The following is a 10,983-nucleotide window of genomic DNA, read 5'->3' as shown; positions in this document are numbered from 1 at the left end:
AAAGACAGGAGAGATGGTCAGATAGCCATGAGAATGAGTGAAAATGTGCAGCTGACAGATGTAAGGGATGTGATGCGGCATCTTTAGGACCTGCCAGAGACCTGGGATAGTAGAGGCTTCCAAGAATCAATGGGTGTGATCTTAGCTGAGACTCTAAGCATGGGGGATATGGAAACTGAAGAGGCCACCTCTTACAGACAGGGAAGAATCCCAGGGGATCAATAGGGACACCAACCCACTCTGAAAACTTTTGATTCCTCTCTGTTCCTTCATGTTCCAGAGACAGCCACATCTTTTCATGCAGTACCAGCTTCATCCTGTAGATAGTGAAGGTTAGTGTGAACAAATTTGGCCTTATTGGGTGCCTGGTTACCAGGGCTGCCTACTGCTCTGCACTTGGCAAAGTAAAGATTGTTGCCATCAATGACCCCATCCTTGACCTCAATTACTTGGTCTACATGTTCCAGTCTGACTCCACCCATAGCAAATTCAATGGCACAATCTAGGCAACGGGAATGCTTGTCACCAACAGGAAGCCCATCACCATCTTTCAGGAGTGGGATCCTGCTAAACATGAAATGGGGTGATGCTAGTGCTGAGTATGTGGTGGAGTCTGCAGGATCTTCACTACCATAAAGAAGGCTGGGGCCCACTTGAAGGGTGGGGCCAAACAGGTCATCATCTCTGTCCCTTCTTCCAATGCCCCCCAATGTTTGTGATGGGTGTGAACCACGAGAAATATGACAACTCACTCAAGATTGTTGGCAATGTATCCTGCACCAACAACTGCTTAGCCCCCTGTCCAAGGTCATCTATGAAGGGCTCATAATCACAGTCCATGCTATCACTGCCATTCAAAAAATTGTGGATGGTCCCTTTGGATAGCGGTGTTATAATGGCCATGGGGCTGCCCAAAACACCATCCCTGAATCCACTGATGCTGCCAAGTCTGTGGACAAGGTCATCCCAGAGCTAAACAGGAATCTCACTGACATGGCCTTCCATGTTCCTATTGTGGATCTAACATGCCACCTGGAAAAACCTGCAAAGTATGATGACATCAAGAAGGTGATGATGCAGGCATCTAAGGACCCACTAAGGGCATCCTGGACTAGACTAAGTACCACATTGTCTCCTGTGACTTCAACAGCAACTCCCACTCTTCCACCGTTGATGCTGGGCCTGGCATCACTCTCAATGACAACTTTGTGAAACTCATGTTCTGGTATGACAATGAATATGGCTACAGAAACAGGGTGGTGGATCTCATGGTCTACATGGCCTCCACGGAGTAAAAAACCCTGGACCACCCACCCCAGCAAGGACACTGAGGGCAAAAGAGAGGCCCTTGGCTACTGAGGAGATCCTGTCCCAACTCAGCCCCCAATACTGAGCATCTCCCTCACAATTTCCATCCCAGAACCCCATAATAGCAGGAGAGGTCTACGGAACCCCCCTATTCTCTTGACTACTATCAATAAAAGTTTGCTGCACTCTCCCTCCCCTCAAAAAAAATCTCAACAACTTTCAACCCAAAATGTATCCTGCCTATAAGAAATGCAGGCACAGGGATGGAGCAGAGACTGGGCAAATGGCCAAGCAATAGCCAACCCAACTAGATACCCATCCTATGGGCAAGCACCAATCCCTGACACTTTTAATGATACTTTGTTATTCTTACAGACAAGAGCTTAGCAAAGTTGTCCTCTGAAAGGCACCATCCAGCATCTGACTCAGACAGATGCAGAGACCCACAGCCAAACATTGGTTGGAGCTTGGGTACTCTTATGGAAGAGTTGGGGGAAGGATTGAGTGCCCTGAAGGGATAGGGACTCCATAGGAAGACCAACAAAATCAACTAACGTGGACCCTTGGAGCCTCTCAGAGACTGAACCACCAACCAAAGAGCAGGTACTAGCTGGACCTAGCTACCACCACCACCACCACACCCTACGAATATATGTAGCAGATGTGCAATTCTATCCTCCTATGGATCCTGAACAACTAGAGCGGTTGCCTGCCTGTGGAATCCATTCCCCTAACTGGGCTGCCTTTTCTGGTCTCAGTGGGAGAAGAAGCACCTAGCCCTGTAGAGACTGAATGTGCTAGGGTTGGGGGACCCCCAGACGGACTCCCCACTCTCTCAGAGGAGAAGGGGAGGTGGGATGGGGGATGGATTGTAGGAGGGGAACAGGAAGGGGGACAGTGATCTGGATGTAAAGTGAATAAAAATAATAACAACAAAAACCAAACCAAAAGAACAAATGTTTTCAGTTAAAGTGGATGGCTAGGCACTTCCTTGCTTTTTTACAGTGGATACTGCATGGAGCCTTCACTCTCAAGACTCATTTTTAACAAGGAGCACTGTAAAAAAATTATCAGTCTGTCTACTGCCACTATTATAAAATATGAAAATAAAGAGTGCTATAGTTCAAATGTGGAAAATTCCTAACAGGCTTGTGATTTTAAACTACCCATCTGGTGATAATGTTTTAGAAAGCCTTATAATCTTTGTCACTGTGGGATAGCTAGCAACAGTGACTTGTTGAGACCTGGTCTTGCTGAGGATCATGAACTTCTGAGACTGGCTGAGTTCTTTGTGTCCTTCTGTGCTACAACCATTTGCAAGCTCCGAGGGCTACAAAATATCCTCCTCAGGACCATTACAAGACTTTCCTGCCATGATAGATTGCCAGCTGTGAGCTGTGAGTCAAAGCAAGTCCTTCCTCCTTCAGATTTCTTCCTTCAGGTATGTGCTTTGACAAAAGTTATCAACAGGAGGAGATAGAATTAATTAAATAAGAAAAGCCACCATTTAGGGTTGGAGGAGTCATGCTGTCATCAGCTCCAATGTTACCCACAGCCTTAGTGAAATAGTTATCATGGCCATGTCAAACTCAGCCTGCTGTGACAGACTGCAGAAAACAGCAACATGGAGGCAAGGGAAAGCAAAGAAGCTGTCTAGTATAGGTCATATACACTACATAAACTACAATAGTACTGTTAGGAAGTATTGAGTTTAAGCATTTATGCCTTTTTATATATTTTCACAATGCTATTTTGATGTTGTATAATTATATGTCTTTTATAATTTTGAATAATGTCTTTTTTTTAATCACTTAAAATTTCTGAAAATTGCCGGGCGGTGGTGGCGCACACCTTTAATCCCAGCACTTGGGAGGCAGAGGCAGGTGGATTTCTGAGTTCGAGGCCAGTCTGGTCTACAAAGTGAGTTCTAGGACAGCCGGGCTACACAGAGAAACCCTGTCTCAAAACAAAACAAAACAAAACAAAACAAAACAAACAAACAAACAAACAAAATTCTGAAAATTGATTAGCAAATAACAGTTGATGTTAGTGATTTTGTGTGGTTCAATTATAGCATGTAATGGTAAAGACCTTCCAAACTAATTCACATATTCCCAAAGGAAATATTTCATTTCTAAAGCATGGGAATTTGAAAGGCCTTTAGTTAGCATGCATTGTTGTGAATGCATCCTGCTTTCTAGACATACTTACAGTGCAACCCATTCAGCACTTCCTTTGTGGTTCTTAACATATCTTCTAACATACATCTTTAACAAATGAGAGACATTGAAGAAACAAAAAGTTCCTGGGAACACACATGTTCTTTTTCTTTTTCATTACTTTTTTCATTAGTTTACAAAGAACTTCATTTGCATGTTTTATATGCACCATAGTTTTTTATCATAGTAATCCCCTAATGCCCTTTCTTGTCACCTATCCCCTCCTGTTGATCCCCTTTCCTACCCAATGTGTTCCTTTTGCTTTCATGCCTCATGTGTGTGTTTAATATTTGTGTATATTTACTATGTAAATTCTGCCTATTAGAGAAAATGTATTATCATTGAGAGTTTGCCTTATTTCAGCTAATGTGATAACCTTTAGTTCCAGTGTTCTTGTAAATACATAATTCTATTTCTTTGTTATTGCTATATGACACTTCATTTCAAATATTTCATTATTGATTTTTATTCTTAATCTTTTTTTACAGTCCAGTCATTATCCCCCTCCCAGTCCACTCTCTGAATGTTCCTTATCCGATTCTTCCTCTTCCATCTCCAAGAGGATGTCCCCACTCTCCCACCCTCATCCCACCAGACCTTCCCACTCCTTGGGGCCTCATCTCTAGAGGGTTAGGTGCATTTTCTCTCACTGGCATTTGACCAGGCAGTCCTCTGCTGTATATGTGTTGGGAGCCTCATATCAGCTAATGTATGTTGTCTGGTTGGTGGCTCAGTGTCTGAGAGTTCTCAGGGAGTCAGGTGCGTTGAGAGTGCTGGTCTTCCTATGGGGTCATGCTCCTCCTCAGCTTGTCCAGCCTTTCCCTAATTCAACCACAGGGGTCCCAGTCTTCTGTCTATTGGTTGGGTGTATCTGCATCTGACTCTTTCAGCTGCTTCTTGGACCTCTCAGTGGGAAGCCATGCTAGGCTCCTGTCTGTAAGCACATCATAGCATCAGTAATAGTGTCAGGCCTTGGAGCCTCCCCTTGAAATGGATCTCAATTTCGGCTGGTCACTGAAACTCCTCTATTTTTGTCCCTGCAGTTATTTTAGAAAGGAACGATTCTGGGTCAGAATTTTTAACTGTGGTATGGCAACCCCATCCCTCCACTTGATGCCCTGTCTTTCTACTAGAGATGGACTCTACAAGTTTCCCCTCCCCACTGTTGGGCATTTTATCTAAGGTCCCTCCCTTTGAGTCCTGAGAGTCTTGTACTTGCAAGATCTCTGGTACATTCTAGAGGGTCCCACCACTTCTTACCTCCCAAGGTGGCCTGTTTCCATTCTTTCTGCCCTCAGGGCTTCACTCCTCTTCCCTCTCTCCAATATCTGATCATGTTCCTCTTTTCCCCTCCATGTCCCCTTTCTCACCTAGGTTCTTCCACCCCATGATTGCTTTCTTCTCCCTTTCAAGTGGGATTAATGCATCCTCACTTGGGCCATTTGTCTTGTTAACCTTCTTGATTGTATCCTGGGTACTCTGTACTTTTTTGGCTAATATCCACTTATTTTTTTTTATTATTAGTGAATACATAATTTGCTTGCCTTTTGGGTCTGAGTTACCTCACTCAGATGATATTTTCTAGTTCCATCCATTTGCATGAAAAACTCATGATGCCCTCATTCATAATAGCTAAGTAGTATTCCATTGTGTAAATGAACTACATTTTCTGTATCCATTCTTCCTTTGTGGGACATCTAGGTTGTTTTCCAGTTTCTGACTATCACAAATAAGGCTGCTATCAATGTAGTAGAACATGTGCCCCCATGGAATGATGAGGCATCTTTTGAGTACATGTCCAAGAGTGGTATAGCTTGGGACCTCATGAAATGGAAAAGCTTCTGTAAGGTAAAGAATATAGCCACTAGGACAAATCGGCAACCTGCAGATTGGGGGGGGGGGGGGTCTTCACTAATCTGACATCAAAAATATATAAAGAACTAAAGAAGCTAACCTCCAAAAAACTAAAAAACCAATAAAAAATGTGATATAAAACTAAACAGAGAATTCACAACAGGGAATCTCGAATGGCTGAGAAACACTTAAAGAAATGTTCAATGTCCTTGAGTAATAAAATTTGGCTCTAAGTAGCCTCTGTGCAAACCTACTATAACCTAACCCAAGGCTGTATCCCTGTAAGTAACTGAGCCTCTGCCAAGCACATGCCAAAGGCTACCAAATTATGCTCAATAAAACAAATACCAAACTGTATCAAGGAGATAAACGTCATATGTCATTCCCTGTCTTTCTTTTTTTTTTTTCTTTTCCATTTTTTATTAGGTATTTAGCTCATTTACATTTCCAATGCTATACCAAAAATCCCCCATAGCCACCCACCCCCACTCCCCTACCCACCCACTCCCCTTTTTTGGCCCTGGCGTTCCCCTGTACTGGGGCATATAAAGTTTGCGTGTCCAATGGGCCTCTCTTTACAGTGATGGCCGACTAGGCCATCTTTTGATACATATGCAGCTAGAGTCAAGAGCTCCGGGGTACTGGTTAGTTCATAATGTTGTTCCACCTATAGGGTTGCAGATCCCTTTAGCTCCTTGGGTACTTTCTCTAGCTCCTCCATTGGGAGCCCTGTGATCCATCCATTAGCTGACTGTGAGCATCCACTTCTGTGTTTGCTAGGCCCCGGCATAGTCTCACAAGAGACAGCTACATCTGGGTCATTCCCTGTCTTTCTAGTAATTGAAAGACATAGATCATTCTATTTTAAGTGGGGGTATATGCTAAACCATCTTTGGTCTGAAATGCTGGTGAGTCCTAATACTTCCTACCCTGGTAAGGTTAGTTAAATTTGAGTAGGTTCAGTGTCTTCTTTAATATTTAGGATCCACAGCATCATGTCTACTGTCTCTATTCCTGGACCCTCAGACCATCAGATCTCTTGGAAACGCTCAGTACATAGCTGTAAAAGTAAAGAAGCTTTCTTTATGCCCGCCCTAGCTCTGAAATAATGATGTGGAGCCCTGTCATGTTTGTTAATAAGCTTCTTGCACTGTAGCTGAGCTACTCTAACCCAGTTTCCCAGCCACAGGGTATTTATTACCTGGCATCTTACCTTGCGCTAGCAGCTCCTGTTCCATCCGTCCTCTCCTGAAAACACTCTCATCATAACCCTATGGTGAATCCCCATGACCAATTGAAATGGAAGTTTCTAGTCATGTCATGTGATGCAGACTCACATGGTATTTGGCAGAGGCAAGACCCACGGGAGGACACATGATTTTTAGAGGGAGTATAAATCGGACTCAACTGACCCTGACAGTGTGCTTGCATGGTTAGCCTCACTCACAATGCTTTGTCTTTGCTGATCTTCACATCACTGAGAGAACTTTTCATGGCTGAGAACTTTTCATGGCCTCCTGGCTGTTCCTGATTGCTCCTTGCTGATTTGGCGAAGGCCTGGTTGTTCCTGCTGGATCATACCACTGCTACTTACTCATGTTTGGTATTCTGACACTACTGAACTGGGCTGCTGCTATCCTGACAATGGAGATTGGAATTCCCCCAAAGAACTACTTCTAAACAGGACCACATCCCCTTGTCCTGTTTGCCTGTCTTTTCTCCTGTACCTTTGGACAGTAGGCTAGAAGGGGGCTAAGTCTAAGGATTTGAGAACTCTTATTAAAAATTGGTTTTAAGAAGTTTAAGCCTATATATAGCCAATTGCCTCCTCTCTCTCTTTCTCTCTCTGTCTCCGTCTCTGTCTCTCTCTCTTTCTCTCTCTGTCTCTGTCTCTCTCTCTTTCTCTCTCTCTTCCCCCCTCTATCTGTCCCTTCTTTCCTCTCTCCATCCCTCCCTTCCTGCCTTGCTCTATCATATCTACAGGAGACCCTTTAACTAGAATCCGGAGTCTCACCTTATTCTCTCCTACTTAGATGTTGGCTGATCAGTTCTTTATTACAATCAGAGGTGACAGAAAATGATTTTTACACAATGTTGAGACAGGAGATGCTTGACAATGCCAGTTCCCAGGCTGCAACCAGATCTCTGGGCACAGTAATCAGCGCCTGAACACACAGTGCACAAAACCACCCTCCAGTATCTAATCTCCCTGCAGTGTGGTCCTGTGCTCTGCTCTTCTGCCTTCATGTACCTGTCCTGATAGTACCTGGACACAGAGCCCCTTCTTTTTCTTCACCTTCTTACCTCACCTTCCAAGAGTGCCTCAGTAAACAAATGAAAAGGAGTTACTATAGTATGATGGTACAAAAGCTTCACAATACTAAAAACTGATAGAAATCACTGTTCACTCCTAAGGGTTGTTTAAAAGTATATTTTTTATTGTTTCTAAAAAACCTTACATTTCCGGGGGTAGAGCACTTATGCAAATAATATACCTCATGTTTCTAAAATAAAGCTAGATTAAACATATGACACACCAAAGGTAGCTTATGTTACCTCAGGATAACCCACTTTGCAGTAGTGTTTAATCTTGGGGAAATTGATATGACACCTGCTATTATCTTCCTGTTCTAGATAAGAACCATCTCTTGAGCCAGGCAAATGCCCCACCCCTATCCAGAATCACACTAAGTTGTTCCTGGACTTAACTCTGTACCTCAGGCAAGCCTTGAATTTTCCATCCTCCTGCCTCTGCCTCCTGAGGAGCTGAAATTATAGGCTGTACCAACTGACTTTGTTAGGAGACAATTCTTATTACCAATAATTTTCTTTTGTAATTTTCTTTCAATAAATAGGAATTTTAATAATTTTTGTAGTAAGTATATACCTGAACTTTGAAGGGGTCAACTGTAGTTCAGGATTTGGAAAATCAAATATTTAAATGAGCCTTGAGCTTGGACTAACACATGGACTTCTCCCACTTTTTTTAGACTAATCCCTCACATCATAGAGAAACAGCTGTGCAAATGAAAATGTCAAATTATATACTCATAACAGCCACTAACCCAAAGACTCTAGTCACAAATCCACCCCTTTCCTTCTGTTGCTGAATGCAAATCAGCTGCCTCTGAATCTCACAAGTGCCTCAAGTCAGAACGCTTCCAATTATAAACAAAAACCTTCATGTCAGAAAAATTCTCTGCAAGGTCTAAACTATACCAGAAGAAAATAAGATGGTATACATACATACATGCATACATACATACATACATGCATACATACATACATGCATGCATACATACATACAGATGTGTATATGTATATAGATGAGCTATGAAGGATGAGCTTGTCACCTTATAAAGGGTATCTTGAGGAACCTATAACTTCTTTAGAATAAAAACACAAATTATGTCTGTACCAATATACATGTATGTGGTTTATGTTAATAGTTTATGTTTTTATGGAGTGTGTGTGTGTGTGTGTGTGTGTGTGTGTGTGTGTGTGTTACATGCTCTTGGGAGGTCAGAGGAGAACATCATGTATCCTAATAAAGATACTGTGCTTTTTACCTTGCTTTTTTGAGATAGGATCTCTTATTGACTATGAAGCTGACTCATCTATGCTGTCTTGTGAGCTCCTGAGACGCAACTGTCTCTGTCTCTAAATGCTGGGATTACAATTTCATGTGATCATGTCCAGCTTTTATGTAAATGCTAAGGGATTTGAATTTGTGCCTTCTCACTTTCACAGCAAGAACTTTTACACACTGAACGATTTTTCCTACCTCTGGGAGGATGACTTTTGAAACAGTATTTGGTCAGATAGAAATCAGCTTGTTATACCTGATACAGGTATTTGTTTATCCTCTCTCAAGAAATAAGGTGGAGAGTGGTTGAGAAAGACACCCAATATCAACTTAAGTCCTCTACATGCACAGGAACACATGTACAAATATGTCTGCATATATACATATACATGCATATACTTCAATACACATAAATACATGTGTATACACCACACTCATACACAAAGTCAAAATACATACAGAATTTTAAATAAATACATAATAGTCTATCATATTGTTTATAGCATCTCTTAAACTATTATACAATTCTTGACACTTAGGTTAATTGATTGGTTGGTTGTCCTCTGTTTATATAAAAGTGATAATGGATGAACACGGAAAGCAATGTGACATGTGCACAATGTAGATTTTTTATTATGCCACAACGAATAAAATTATGTAACTTAAAGAGAAGTGGATGGAACTAGAGGTCATCATATTATAAAAAATAAGCCAGTTTTATAAACAAATGTATTATATTTCCTTTGTATGTGGGATTTATGAGGGATATAAAGTACTTTAAAAAGTGAAGGGAAGTGGGGAGAGGAGAAGTAGAGAGCATTGTGGATATAGAAAGAGACTTGGTAGTCATGTCAAGGAAGTGTAGAAAATATGATCATCCTATGCTGCAGTTCATGTATGAGGAAAAGTTATTATAACAAAGCTTCTTACTAAGAAGTTCATTGATAACAATAAAAAGTGATGGTAAGCTTTTTTTAAAATCTTTTTATTAGATATTGTCTTCATTTACATTTCAAATGCTATCCCAAAAGTCCCCTATACCCTCTCCCTGCCTGCTCCTCTACCCACTCACTCCCACTTCTTGGCCATGACATTCCCCTGTACTGGAGCATATAAAGTTTGCTAGACCAAGGAGCCGCTCTTTCCATTGATGGCCAACTAGGCCATCTTCTGCTACATATGCAGCTAGAGACATAAGCTCTGGGGGTACTGATTACTTCATATTGTTGTTCCACCTATATGGTTGCAGACCGCTTCAGCTCCTTGGGTACTTTCTCTAGCTCCTCCATTGGAGGCCCTATGTTCCATCCTATAGATGACTGTAAGCATCCACTTCTGTATTTGCCAGGCACTGGCAAAGCCTCACAGGAGACAGCCATATCAGGGTCCTTTCAGCAAAATCTTGCTGGCATATACAATAGTGTCTGTGTTTGGTGGCTAATTATGGGTTGGACCCCTGGGTCGGAAGTCTCTGGATGGTCCACCCTTTCATCTAAGCTCCAAACTTTGTCTCTGAAACTCCTTCCATGTATATTTTATTCCCTATTCTAGGGAGGAATGAAGTATGCATGAGTTGGTCTTCCTTCTTGATTTTCTTGTGTTTTGGAAATTGTATCTTGAGTATTCTAGGTTTCTGGGTTAATTTCCACTTATCAGTGAGTGCATATCAGGTGACTTATTTTGTGATTGGGTTACCTCACTCAGGATGATATCGTCCTGATACATCCAATTGCCCAAGATTTCATAAATTCATTCTTTTTAATAGCTAAGTAGTACTCCATTGTGTAAATGTACCACATTTTCTGTATCCATTCCTCTGTTGAGGGACATCTGGGTTCTTTCCAGCTTCTGGCTACTACAAATAGGGCTGCTATGAACATAGTGGAGCATGTGTCCTTATTACCAGTTGGAACATCATCTGGGTATATGCCCAGGAGAGGTATTGCTGGATTTGCCAGTAGTATTATGTCCAGTTTTCTGAGGAACCACCAGACTGATTTCCAGAGTGGTTGTACA

General features: G+C 41.9%; 1 pseudogene; it reads left to right on the top strand.

Moving 5' to 3' along the window:
- On the top strand, positions 313-1,494 carry Gm11796 (predicted gene 11796; annotated as a pseudogene).

Source organism: Mus musculus, chromosome 4 (assembly GCF_000001635.26).
Source record: "Mus musculus strain C57BL/6J chromosome 4, GRCm38.p6 C57BL/6J".
Taxonomy (NCBI): domain Eukaryota; kingdom Metazoa; phylum Chordata; class Mammalia; order Rodentia; family Muridae; genus Mus; species Mus musculus.
This window is presented reverse-complemented; position numbering and strand designations above follow the sequence as displayed.